Source organism: Triticum urartu, chromosome 7 (genome assembly GCF_003073215.2).
Source record: "Triticum urartu cultivar G1812 chromosome 7, Tu2.1, whole genome shotgun sequence".
NCBI classification, from domain to species: Eukaryota; Viridiplantae; Streptophyta; class Magnoliopsida; order Poales; family Poaceae; genus Triticum; species Triticum urartu.
In genome coordinates, this window is record NC_053028.1 from 649,336,662 (window position 1) to 649,350,648 (window position 13,987).

The 13,987-nt window shown below is 46.2% G+C and overlaps 2 long non-coding RNA genes across 3 annotated transcripts; both read right to left on the bottom strand.

Moving 5' to 3' along the window:
* Positions 1–7,855: 7,855 nt before the first annotated feature.
* Positions 7,856–9,260, bottom strand: LOC125526015. Of its 2 annotated transcripts, none has more exons than XR_007291507.1 (3): positions 9,131–9,260; positions 8,341–8,476; positions 7,856–8,170 (listed from the first exon to the last, which is right to left on the bottom strand). It is a non-coding gene; the product is annotated as an uncharacterized LOC125526015 (long non-coding RNA). The 2 variants fall into 2 exon arrangements; XR_007291508.1 differs by having other exon boundaries at positions 8,341–8,487; positions 9,131–9,257.
* An 86-nt stretch (positions 9,261–9,346) lies between these two features.
* Positions 9,347–9,779, bottom strand: LOC125521895. The gene is made up of 3 exons (XR_007289483.1): positions 9,668–9,779; positions 9,525–9,563; positions 9,347–9,420 (listed from the first exon to the last, which is right to left on the bottom strand). It is a non-coding gene; the product is annotated as an uncharacterized LOC125521895 (long non-coding RNA).
* Between the last annotated feature and the right edge of the window lie 4,208 nt (positions 9,780–13,987).

Sequence of the window (13,987 nt, forward strand, 5' to 3'; positions counted from 1 at the left end):
TACTATGACTTACTCTGGTATTCGAATACTTACGACTTCCACAGGGGCTTGGCCCTGGGCAGCCACTCGTCTTCGCCGTCGGCGGCGGTGGTAGAGTAGTCCGGAAGGAGAGTTCTCCCCTTCTTGGACCCCTCGCCCCCCAGTTGGGGCGGCCTTCCTTTTCTTATCTCCCCCCAACTGGAGGGGAGCATCTTCTTCTTCCTCGTCTTCGGGGGAGGAGTGCGCCGCAGAGTCATCGGACGATGAGTCCGACGACGCCTGGCGTCGGGAACTCTTTCGGGTTCCCTTGGCCTTCTTGGTCTTCTCCGGCACCGTATAAGGAGCCGGAGTCAGCATCTTCGCCAAAAGAGCGTCTGCTGGGCCTTCGGGCAAAGGAGCCAGACAATCGATCTGTCGGCCGTCTCCTACCAGTCCTGTCAAAGGTACGGGAGTTTAGATCCCGCATGGAGTCAATCTATAAAAAATAAGTATCTTGTGAAAGGTAAAGCAGCTTACCGCACTGGCTTGGCGCTTCGCGCTGAATCCGCGATCCTCAGTAATGGAAGTGGGGACCTCAGCGCTTTTGAACAGCACCCTCCGGGCATCTTTGTGAGTTGTGTTGATGAGCCTGTTTAGAGTTCGGTGCTGCGCCGGGTCGAACTCCCCCAAGTTGATGTCCGGTTGTTGGCACGGGAGGATCCGGCGGTGGAGCATGACCTGGACTACGTTGACGAGGTTGAGCTTCTTGTTCACCATGTTTTGAATACATGTTTGGAGTACGGTCAGCTCTCCCGAACTACCCCAGGACAGGCCCTTCTCTTTCCAGGAGGTGAGCTGCGTGGGGATGCCAGATTGGAACTCGGGGGCCGCTGCCCATGCAGGGTTACGCGGCTCGGTGATGTAGAACCACCCCGATTTCCACCCCTTTATGTTTTCCACAAAGGAGCCCTCGAGCCATGTAACGTTGGGCATTTTGCCCACCATGGCGCCTCCGCACTCCGCCTGGCGGCCACCCACAACCTTCGGCTTGACATTGAAGGTCTTCATCCATAAGCCGAAGTGGGGCTTGATGCGGAGGAAGGCCTCGCACAGGATGATAAACGCCGAGATGTTGAGGATGAAGTTCGGGGCCAGATCGTGGAAATCCAGGCCGTAGTAGAACATGAGCCCCCGGACGAATGGGTGGAGAGGGAATCCCAGTACGCGGAGGAAATGGGTGAGGAACACTAACCTCTCATGGGGCCTGGGGGTGGGGATGAGCTGCCCCTCATCTGGGAGCCGGTGCGCGATGTCGTCGGACAGGTATCCAGCTCTCCTCAGCTTCTTGATGTCTCCCTCCATGGCGGAGGAGACCATCCACCTGCCTCCCGCTCCAGACATGGTTGGAGAAGGTTGAGGTGGGAAGTGCGCACTTGGGCGCTAGAGCTTGAGTGTGCGAAAATGGATGAGTAAAGGAGGAAGAAGGCGTGGATGGAAAGGTGAATCCTTATCCCTTTATATGGGCGGACGAAACTAAGCGTCCCCACTAGCTTGGTAAAACTCGCTTATCCCCCAAGCGCCGTAATCAATGGCGCGGTTGGGTTACCCACGCCCGTATTGATGAGAATCCCGTGATAGGGGGACACGATCTCTGCTTTAACAAGACGTGTCAAAAAACCGCCTCGCATTATGTGCGGGGCTAGTTAAAGGAAACGGTTCGAATAATCACCGGGCCATGGCATAATGTCGTGTTGCCAAAACAAGTCAGCAAATTAGATTTATGAAAATATTATTCTCTCTACGATGGTATGTGGAACTCATTTTGCAGGGTCGGACACTATCCTTGTATTCAAATTCTTCTGTGATGTATTCGGAGAAGGAACCCGCCTTGCAATGCCGAAGACAATACTGCGCGCCGGACTCATCGTCATTGAAGCCTGGTTTAGGGGCTATTGAGGGAGTCCTGGATTAGGGGGTCTCCGGACAGCCGGATTATATCCTTTGGCTGGACTGTTGGACTATGAAGATACAAGATTGAAGACTTCGTCTCGTGTCCGGATAGGACTCTACTTGGCGTGGAAGGCAAGCTAGGCAATACGGATATGGATATCTCCTCCTTTGTAACCGACCTTGTGTAACCCTAACCCTCTCCGGTGTCTATATAAACCGGAGGGTTTTAGTCCGTAGGACAACAACAACTACAACATACAATCATACCATAGGCTAGCTTCTAGGGTTTAGCCTCTCTGATCTCATGGTAGATCTACTCTTGTACTACCCATATCATCAATATTAATCAAGCAGGACGTAGGATTTTACCTCCATCGAGAGGGCCCAAACCCGGGTAAAACATTGTGTTCCCTGCCTCCTGTTACCATCCGCCTTAGACGCACAGTTCAGGACCCCCTACCCGAGATCCGCCGGTTTTGACACCGACAGTTAGGATTAGTGGAAATGCCATAATGTGAAAGGACGGGACGACTAGGAGCGGTTTATCGATTGTAAAAATGTCGAGTGGGGGGCGCATGCAAATGGTAGGGTAGTGGCTTGCCTCGTGGATAAATGGATTTGTGCACAGTACTATGGGGGTCCAATTAGATGTCATGTCTACTCGATGCCCAATTAAATGGCTTTCGATGTCATGTCAAGCATCGGGAAAATTACAGGTGATACGAAGCTTTCCATTCTCCCATGATATGGGCATCCGAGAGCCCTTGGATCTGAGATCGAACAGTTGCATGGCGTGATTCTAGACCTATGGGTGAATATCCTATCCTGGAGGGTTATTCTGCAAATTTTCAGCAACTTAGCATGCGACCGTTCGATCTCAGATCCAAGGGCTGCCAGCAGCCCGTATCATGGTCGCGCCTACCACAACCATCGCCTCGCTCACGCGGTCGCGCCCTTGGAGATTTAACACGGTGCGTTAGGCTATCTGATGTTGGCATGTCATACATAGCCATCACTTAGTCACTCATACAACAAGGTTAGCTATAAGGTTGGCTATAAGAGTATTTTTTGTTTACTTCTCTCTATCTCTTTCCTCAGAGTATTTATTGCATTTGCCAAGGAGTGACCTCTTCCAATGAAATGGTGCTTAGATGAGGTGCTATGGGCATTAAATGGCTTAGCAACTCAAGTCCCCAATGCATAGGTGCTTAGTTTTTTGTTGCTAAGTTTGCTTCATCTAGTACACGCGCTTATCACCGTTTCTTCCTGGGGTCACCAAACTAGTCTCCCTCTTCTTAATTAACTTGCCACATCAGACTTTATGCCTATGTGGCAGGCTTAGCACCTGTAGGATCAAGTACAATAGTGGGCTATAAGCCCGCTTTACATGGCATTTTTGCATATGTGGGGGAAAGAGGCAAGGAAAAAGTGGAGGAGTGGGCTCTCAAGCAAGAGCCAGCCTCTACATGGTGGAGCATCAAGAGAGGCACCTGTATGGAGGTGGTCAGGAATCGGGAGACTAACGCCGGTCGTAGCGCCGCAATTAAAATGATAATGGCAAGTCAAATCACCGGGCCCCACCTGTCCAGCAGTAACTCACTGTCAAATCACACAACCCTACGTTTGCAGCAGCCTACTCCCTCGTCTTCTCGCGTCTCTATCGAACCGACTAGGAGGAACTGCCCCGCCTACCGTGCGGGAAAAGCCCCGCCCTCGACTTTTAAATAGTACAGTACACTAATTTTGTATCCATGGATTGCGCCACGGAGAAAAGCCTCAAGAAAACGGCGGTACACATGTATGGAGTATACATCACGGCCGTCACGTTCGCGTCGCACCCTAGACGGTCGGTCGGTTTGGCACGCCGCTCTCCGAATGGAACACGCGTCGTATTGCATTTGCACACACATGTGGGACCGCAATTGAGAACCGACCATAGGCACACTCCCTGACCCCGCAAGTCGGGTGAGTTAATAGAAGAGAGTGACGAGCGATATTACTACTAGAGAAGTGTTGCAGTAGTACATATGTTGGTACCTGGATGATCCCTGCAAGACACGGAAGATCAGTCCATGCATGCATGTGACGAGACTCCAGCAAACAAGCCTGGATTGGCTATCGTCTACATATCGTGCAGGCTGTGTTGTACAGGGCTGTAGTTCTAGTGAGAAATATTTAAAAAAGGTTTCTTGTCATCTCACAAAATTAGGTGTCATGTGCTTCGGATCACTGCGACGGTTAAACAGCGACAAGTGAGTTGGGCTAGTCATTGGGGGCACATGCACGAAGACTACTCGGCTGCCATCTAGGTCAAGCCGGCTATGTTAATTAGGACATCTATCGACAGACCCCTTTACTACGAGTTTATCTTTAATTTGAGCTTTGATCATGGTCTAGTTTGTCCGTCGGGATTCATCTTGTCTCCTTTGGGTATTAAGGTTATGATTTCTTGTCATGTGGCATTTTTTCGTGTTATATGTTATAATCCAGTGCTTCTGATCAAAATGACGACAACTGCGCCTGCGGGGCACGTGCATGAAGACTCCTCGACAGTCTTTGCCGAGGTCAAGCCGGCTCCGGCCGGTAGACAAAATAAAACTAGTACTCCACTATATAGGCAGGAGCCTCCGCGCTTGCTTGCTAGTGTTGCTCTCTTCACACTGTCTCGTCCTCTCCAGATCTAAACACGACAGCGGTGGCCACACACTCTCTCTACTCACCACTGGTCATAGATCCAGCCGGATCCTCTCCGCCGGGGAAGGTGAGAAGGTGGAAAGTTCACACGGTCGTCCTCGGTGATGGCTCTTACCCAATGCCGGTGCGTCCCGATCTACGTGCCTTGCTGTTCTCTCCCAAGCATCACTGGCGGGGGAGGGCCTCCCACCCCTTCTTCCTTGCTGCCATAGTGTGGGCAGATCCGGCCTCCCGCCGCCCACCTTGCGACATCCCGACGACCCTTGGGTATAACTTCCTTTGAAACCTTCCTTGCTCTACTTCCCAAGCTCCTAACGTCGCTGCATTTGTATCTTTTACTATTTCTCAGGCCCCCTCGTAGATAGGATCGATTGACTGTTCGAAAACAACCTATTTTTTTTACTGTTAAGAGGTAAAACTAGTTCATGCACTCGGGGACTGGGGGACAAGTCAATAGAGTAAGTCCAGGACTAGATTTGCTAGCCTCACACAGTATAAGGTGGCTATATACCTGACAAAAATGGGACCAACCCAGATGTCCTCTTCTGATGTTTGTTTCTCTGAGCCGCTCTTATGTAATGCCACTGGTAAAAGGTAGCAGTCGCACTGTTAAAGGTAAGGACACGTTAAACCAATGTTGTTTTCAATATAATGCCTCAAGTAATATGAATCAATGGCACTTTTTTCATGTCCTGCTAAATTTCCCATTAAGATAAGTTGCTTCTTTTCATTAGAGATGCAACTGTCCTGGTCTGCCTACTCTCCCGTGCCAAAATACCGACTCTGTAGCAGCTGTTAATGTAATATTGCTGGTAAAATGAAGCAATGGCACCATTAAAGTAATGTCGTATTTAACGGTTGTCATACTTAATCCTAATGCCCACACTAATATCTAGCAATGCTGCTAGAAATTGCTACTGTCCTTGTACGATTCCATTCAGATAAGGAACATGCTTTTTTATTTGATGCATGTTTCATCACTTGTTAGTCACCCTCCTTCCACCTTTTTTTGTGCAAACAGAGATATACATTTCATGCTTGATCTTAGTTGAACTGCACAAATGATATCCAAATTATAGTTGAACATTCCAGGAGCTTCACGACCAACCTTGATGATGCTCAATTTTCTTGCAATTGATGAAGAAGCTCTGTGGGTTTCGTTTTCTGATGGAAATGGAACCGGGGCTGGAGCCCTTTTCTTAAGAAGAAGAAGAAGAAGAAGAAGCTAGCTCATGGGACATTGCTTCATTTTAGGTGAACTACACCAAAAGGTCCCATGAATTGAATCATCCATGTTGGTGACTGGTGTCATCCCTTCTACGATGGCATTGACTACATATATGGTTCCCATCACCAGGTATGTTCCTTTTTGGTTTGACTGTTTGCCAAAGATCCTGCATGTTGATCCTGCTCTTGTGCTATTGTTTTGGCACTGCCATGATAAAGCAGTAATGTTATTATTTTTCACCTTAATCTAGTGGCACTATTAATTTGAGGCAATGTTTTGGAACCGGTAGTGCCACTATTTTTTTTATATATATCGAGAGAGGGGGTTCCCTCCAATTTCATTAAAGAAACCCAACCATAGAGAACCATTATCTGACAACATCTCAGTGTAAACGGGCAGTTATGCAACTACTACTAGAACGGACTGAGTACTAGCAGGAGACAAGTTCGCCACATAAACTAGGCAGGTAGGGGGACGCAGCACCAGCTTGACCAAGTTTGGATTACAACCCAAATGCTACCACAGAAACATCAGGGGGAAGATAGGGACTGAAAGAGCCAGCTTCAGCATCCCAGTCTAAGCACCCCCGGCCTTGATCCTTGCGACGGACGGTACACCTTGTTTACCACCTGCTCGACCCTAGTGTCACTGATAAAATGAAGTAAAAATACAGTTAAAATAGAGCGAGTGTCCTCTCTATCATTTCATTTCCAATGTAGATAAAGAAAGTGCTTCTCTTTGTTAATGTATGTTTCATCAACTAGTCCCATTGTTAATGTTTAAGCATTTCTGCAAACTGGGGTGCTTAATTTAGTTGATCTGCACAAAAATAGAGATTTCAATGTCTCAAGGCCCCTCCTTGTACTATTGTTGTACACTGATGTTCATCACTGGCAGAAGGTGTATCGGGGAGACTTGGGACGATTTCCAATATGAGGCGTGGCGTACCGTATGAGGCATCATAGGGCCCATCTCGCCCTTGCAGCATGACATACTATGATACTATCGCAATAGTTTCTTCTATTTATTTTGCGTGTTTCATCAACTAGTGCCACTATAATGTAACTAGTCGTCAACCCATGCGTTGCACGGCCTTGTTAATTAATATCCCATTCGAATATATATATATATATGAATTATATATATATTATCAGATAATAATGTGTTTTATGAAATCATATATGAATGACCCATCTACTGAATCCTCGAGGATTTGAAACATGACATTTCATAGGAATGTACTTTCGCAAATCTGTTAGTTGGCTGCAACCAGCAATCGTATGTGCCTGTACAGCTAAAAATAGTTTGTGGTGAGGTAATCTGATATAAGTTCTTAAACATGAGGAAAGAAAACATGAGTCAATGACAATTAATATGGATTAGAGTGAGTATTATTTGTCTCATTTAAGTAATATGCAAAGTCTGCTAGTTATTGGCTACTTGCTTAGACCTTAGCATATGGCAAACTTAGCAAATTCTTTTGTTTTCCATAATTATAAACAATTGTTTCCCTTGAAAACTCAATCTAGGAAAAAAATAAGAATATCCCATATAATTCATATGGTTGACACTTCAAATTAATTGGGTAACGAAAAACAGTTGGTAATTCAAGAAGATACCTTATTCAAGTGAGATTATAAGAAACTAAGAATTGATACAACATGGGGCCTGTTTATGCCCTGTAGGGTAACTTCTAGAAAGATTATGTTGAACATTATGGCAAACATCGTTACATATAACTATTTGCACCTGAATCACATATTTGAGCATGTGTAAAATTTAAATTTGGAATGTAGATACTCATTGTATTCTTCATCTAGTATATATGCACAACATCGATGATGGACGAAAGTTTCAAATTTACTTCCATGTTAGGCTCGGATGAGTGCCCCGGATTTTCCTTTTTATATAAGTTTCTCTTGTTTGCTTGGTTATATATAGAGAGGTGTAACACGGTAGAATCATTCCATTACCATATTCTGCGGCAGCCAATAATACAAATTATAGTAAGGAAAACCCATCAGTGGATGAGCATTGTCCTTGTACAACTACTGATAATCATAGGCAGGCATTTTTCAGTTACAACTCAAGTTAGAGAAATTATTAATTCTATTATTCATCTATAGTACAGAGACAAAGCTATAATTACTAAAACACGGGATATGTTTCATATCTAACATTAAATAGGAAATCATAGCTCATAAGGCATCGATCCTCACCATGTGGTGTATTCACCCTTGGCCACGACATAGTGCAAGCAACAACTTTGTGTGGGACATCACCCATATATGCTGGAAGGGGAGGAGAGAAATTAAGGAGACATTGTAACGACATGGATTCCTGGCAGATATGGTGCAGTCTCAATTGAAGGCAGCAGTGGTAATTAACAGAACGACTAAGAGGAAATTTATGGACGGCTTGAACAACCTCAGCAAAACCCTGATTATATAAAACTGCTAATTATGTGTCTTTGCGTACTTACAGTTGGACGTACATGTGCCTTTACATACCTATATGAGTCCTGACCTTGTATGAACGATGCAGCTGCGGGTGTTGATTGATCGACGCTGGTCGGCTGGTGACTACGGCGAACATCCAACCATAGATCACTGGTTGACTTTTTGTCAGACAATCCATGCAAATATACTGGAGATTTCCTTACGGGGAACACAACAAAGAGATAAAATAAGACAACGAATTGGAAGTACTGAACAACAATTGATCTAACAAAAGCGCTTGATAATACTATATAGGCTCCTCATGCTATCAAAGAGATGAAACCAACAGATTTATGTGTTAATCCAGCAGCATCAGAAACTATTCTACTTGACACACTCGTTATTGGGTACAATGAGCTGGACGACGAAGCCTCATAAAACAGCAAGAAATTTGTACCTCTTTAATACTTGAAGTGGAAAACATCAGCACAACCTAGTTCTAATTAAGTTCAAACAAAATTCAGAACCAAACATTGAATTTTAATGGATTAAGGCACCATCTAAACATGGCACACCTTCTCCTCTTTTGGGGCAGGCTCCACTGCTCTAAAAGACCTGAAAAGAGAAGCAATGCTTTCCACTCTAGTGCCCAGGACACATAACGTCTTCTATCCAAACCACTTAAATAAGGTACCACAATTCCTGACTTCAGTAAGAAAAATAAAAGAAAACAGTACATCAAGGGTGTCCTTGTATGCCAATTTACTCTCAAAGAAATAGAAATTGTATAATCTATCATTCTCATTTTTTTAAAGTCACAAAGCTAGAAGAGGAAATTTCCAAAAGGAAGCTTCTCACTAACCTAGTGCAGACGATGGTGATAATTGTTAAGCGAGGGAAATCTGGACAATGATCACATGCTCAGAATTTTCTCAATAAGGTTGGACCAACCATCCTACTGCCTCTTTCTCGGCTCTCGACCATACGACCTGGATATATAGTGGAACATGCGAACAACACAAACATCCATTAGGTGCCTTATGAAACATCTCACAACTGGTCAAACAACCACCAGCAGCTGGGCATCTCGCTCAAGAATTGACTCTTGTTCATCTATGTGAAATCCAAGACATGGCACATGGCAGAAAAATCCTGGATGAAAAGAAATCAAATATTGGTTTGAGACCAAATAGAAAAGTGATTATAAAATTTAGGGGATAGGAGAAGAACAACTCGTAGGTATTTACAGTGCACACCAATTAAATATATAATGTCTCCTCCAGGGTGATAAGTACCTAAAAAAGGAAAAGATGAATCAAAGTTACAAATATGTAGAGATTACATGCCTTAGAGTGATCAAAAGAAATCGAAGGGCCTATTGAAGGAACGACATATGTACCTGTGTGGCTTTGCGTTGTTTGTGAGACTATGAGCATAACGACTTGCATCTGGCCTTCAGGACCACTACCCCATGTGCCAAGGAGTACCACCATCACCCATGCTCCCGTGTACATGCAAGGAACTTAGTCAACAACACCTCCAACTCCTATGCGGCTGGGACGACGGTCTCCTAGATCAAGACATGCTAGAATTAGAGGTGCAGGCAAGGCTGGGATCTGTCCTACAACAACGCCATGCCCAGGGACGACGGTCCCCTAGATCAAGAACATGGAAAAATTAGAGGAGCGGATGAGGCTGGGATCCGTCCTGCAACGAGGCCATGCTGCAGATCGGCCATAGCGCTTTGTGTGGTGGAAATCGTCGGCGAGATTTTGTCGTGCCGTCGTCATGGTGCAACCAGCGGCCTCAAGGATGGATGGAGGTGGGGCAACGTGCTGGGAAAACAAAAAGAGAACCGATGGTGGCGGCGTGAATTTGTTGTCCAGATTGATAGGGATACATGGAGTAAAATTTGCTTCCAGTTGTTTTGTCACGGGAAGAGCAAAAGACCGTGGAGCAATTTTTTTCTTTGGCCGATTGAAGAGGCTTCCGAGTCTCTATACGTAATAGTAGATTTTTAGGGCTTGATTGCACGTCTACACGGGACCTAGCGAGGAAAATCCATTGGCCACGGTGGTATTCTAGTTTCAGTATTTTTATTGATGGAAGGCCTGCGCATGACGGTTCCTTCCAAACTCCTTGTACGGGCATGTGCGATCCTATGGCTCAGCTTTTTTTTCTTTTTTATGTAAAAAATTGCGTATCTAAACCGTTCGATGCTATTCCATATCTCTCTTTTTTTCTTGTTGCTTTAGATCTAAACTGCTTCATGCGATTCTTTGCCTATTTTTTTCTTCTCTGGTATAGTAATTGATAGAATATGTGGGTTAATCTACACCGTAATAACTCGGTCCCACCAGATGAATGGTCCGTAAAATCTAATTAATGTGGTAATTTCTTGGGAGTCTGTAATTAGTATAGGTATAGATAGATAGATAGATATAGATAGATAGATAGATAGATATAGATAGATAGATAGATAGATAGATAGATAGATAGATAGATAGATAGATAGATAGATAGATATAGATTGTCGGTGTCAAAACCGGCGGATCACGGGTAGGGGGTCACGAACTGTGCGTCTAGGATCGATGGTAACAGGACACAGGGGACACGATGTTTACCCAGGTTTAGGCCCTCTCTATGGAGGTAATACCCTACGTCCTGCTTGATTGATATTCATGAATATGGGTGTTACAAGAGTTCATCTACCATGAGATCGTAATGGCTAAACCCTAGAAGCCTAGCATGTATGACTATGGTAATGAATGTGTCCTTTCTGGACTATCCCCTCCGGTTTATATAGACACCGAGGGGATCTAGGGTTTACATAGAGTCGGTTACATAAGAAGGAATCTTCATAGTCGGTCGCCAAGCTTGCCTTCCACGCTAAGGAGAGTCCAATCCGGACTCAAGTACAGTCTTCGGCCTTCATGTCTTCACAGCCAATCAGTCCGGCCCAATAGATAACAGGTCGGACACCCGAGGACCCCTTAATACAGGACTCCCTCAGTAGCCCCCGAACCAGTCATCAATAGAGAGGTGTTCGGCACACAAATTGTCTTCGGCATTGTAAGGCGGGTTCCTCGTTTAATGATCTCCAAGTGATGTATTCGGCCATTGGTTCCATGTCACTCCCCTCGACTTCTACGCGTTAAATAACTTAGCCTCCCACGTGTCAAACAAAGGAGGAAGGTCGGGGTAATTAATGCAGATAACACCCCTCCCATGCAAGGGGGAGCCTATTAAAGAGATCGGATCCTAGATCCATTCGGCGCCATACAGAGGAAATCCCTGGAAACTGCTTGGGAGAAACCATTCCAGCATGGCTAGCGTCCCCAGCTCCTCCACCCGTTCCGGCCCATAGAAAGGCCAGAGGGAGAGGTTTTCAGTGTCCCACAGTCAATTGACGGAGCTGCAGATTCAGGGATTTCTTCCCCCCGCAGATCTAGTTCCTGTTCGAGCAGGGCTAGATTTCTTCAACGGTGAGACTCAGGCAGAGGACTTCTCCAATCCATCCGGGGGAGAGCGAGTGTGTTTCGTCCCCTACCTGCTAAGGGGCGTTGGATTTCCCATTCATCCGTTCCTCCGAGGGCTTCTAGAATACTATGGCCTCCAGTTGCACAACTTCACCCCTGCCTCCGTTCTGCACATCGCGGGTTACGTCGCTTTATGTGAATTATTCCTGGGTATCGAGGCTCATTTCGAGCTATGGAGGAAGTTGTTCTATCTTGTTCCGCGTAATCATGAGGGGTCGGTATTTGAAGTGGGCGAAGCCAAAGTATGGTGCATCGCTAATATCGGATATCTGTCCGGTACACCAAGGAAGGCATCTGAAGAATGGCCTTCCGAATGGTTCTATATTGAAGATGCCGCGCTTCCTGACCCAGTTCGAAAGGGTCTTCCTGAATTTGCAAGCATTCCGTTGAAGAAACGCCATAGTTGGCATCCTCAGAGTCTTGAAGAGGAGGACAGCGCAGAAGTTCGCCAGCTTATGAGCAAGATAAAGACGCTCGCTCAGTCCGGACTTACAATAACTGAGGTAATGGCGATATCCATAGTGTGTGGGGTTCAGCCGCTACAATACAGAGGGCATCCCATGTGGCACTATAATGGAGAGGATGACGCCTCTCGTTATGGCCGGAAGGGTCCGGATACCCCCGCCGCTCTGGCCAAAATATTGGCCGAGCTATTTAAATGTGAACAAGAGGAGTTTCTTTGTATTAAGCACGGAGATGGATATTCTATGTATAATCCTCCTAGTTGGGTAAGCTTCGACCCTTCGATTCTACTCATTCCCCTTCCGGATTACTTTTGATAAATTTCAAGTCTGTTTGTCATGGCAACACTGGCGGAAGGTCACCGAAGGACTTCATAGTCCTGCCCCACAACCGGGAACTAGATCCTGGGTTTGAAGTGGATCCGGATATATTCGTGGTGCTCGCGGGGGGAGTGTTCTACCAGACAAGCTATGACGGCACAGAAGTGACCATCACCGCAGACTATCCTGGCCTTCTTCCTGCTTCTCATGTAAATAATTAAGAAACACCTTCTCTAAAAGAGTGCTCTTATTCCGTCCCACCCATCGCACTGTATCGTGCTTCACATGGGAGACGCTCGGCGATTTCGAAGAGATCGGCTCCCGCGCCGGGCAATCCTTCCAAGAGGAAAGCAAATGAAGACATGGCCATGCCTTCATCGAAGAGGTATGAATTCCCCAACCTGCCCCTGAGCACTCACGTCCAACCATGACCTTTATGTTTTCCATTTGCCAAGAGGAAGGCACGCCGGACTATATCCGGTGGTCCGAGTGGCCGTACTTCCCACAGCCAGGTTTCAAATCCTTCCGTGAAGACGGGGGCTGATGCAGGGGCAACTCCAGACTGTCCTCCAGCCGAGGACTCGGACGATGTATCCGTCACCAACTCGGAAGTGGAGAGTGCTATGAATCATCGGCACCGCCGGGCCATTTTACAAGATCCTGGCTTTTCGGAAGAGTCGTTTAACGCCTTCAACGCAGCCGATGCATACATCTGGGCTTCTCGAGATGGGATTAGCAGGGCCACAAAGCAACATTTGAAAGATGTACAGGTAAATTCGCTTTGTCTGACTATGATAACCATATGCCAGTAGCCCCCGAGACTTAAAGGAGTTGATACAACAGATTTAAGGATCGATGTTCAACCAGGTGCTTACGGAGAAGAATACCCAGCTGGCTCAGGAACTGGAAAAGTGTCAGCGCCAGCTGCTTGCTGCTAACGCCGAACTAGAGAAATACAAGGCATCTCCAGGTAATATTTTCCTCCATCCAAAATTCATAAGGCTACACCGGTAGTGCGGATCTGAGTTCTAATCTTAGTGTTGGGTCGTTTAGACCAAGTACGAGAGCAGTTGGACGCCGCTCGAAGCGAAGAACACGGAGCCAAAAAGCTACTAGCAGCAGGCGAGTGTGTATTGACAAAGGTTGTTGAAGAGAAAAAGAAACTCCAGGATTCGAACATCAACCTAGGCGAAGAACTTAAAGATGTGCGAGCGCAGCTAGCCGACTCTGTGAAGGAGAACAAGAAGCCCCGAGGCGGCATATTCAGTATGTGGCCGCTTGTATCTTATTATAGTTTGGAGGTAGCGGTAGCTGATATAGCTATAATTGCAGGTGTGTTGACGAACCGCCCCGAAGAGGAAGTGTCCGGATCATCAAATGATCTTCTGGAGGAGCTGT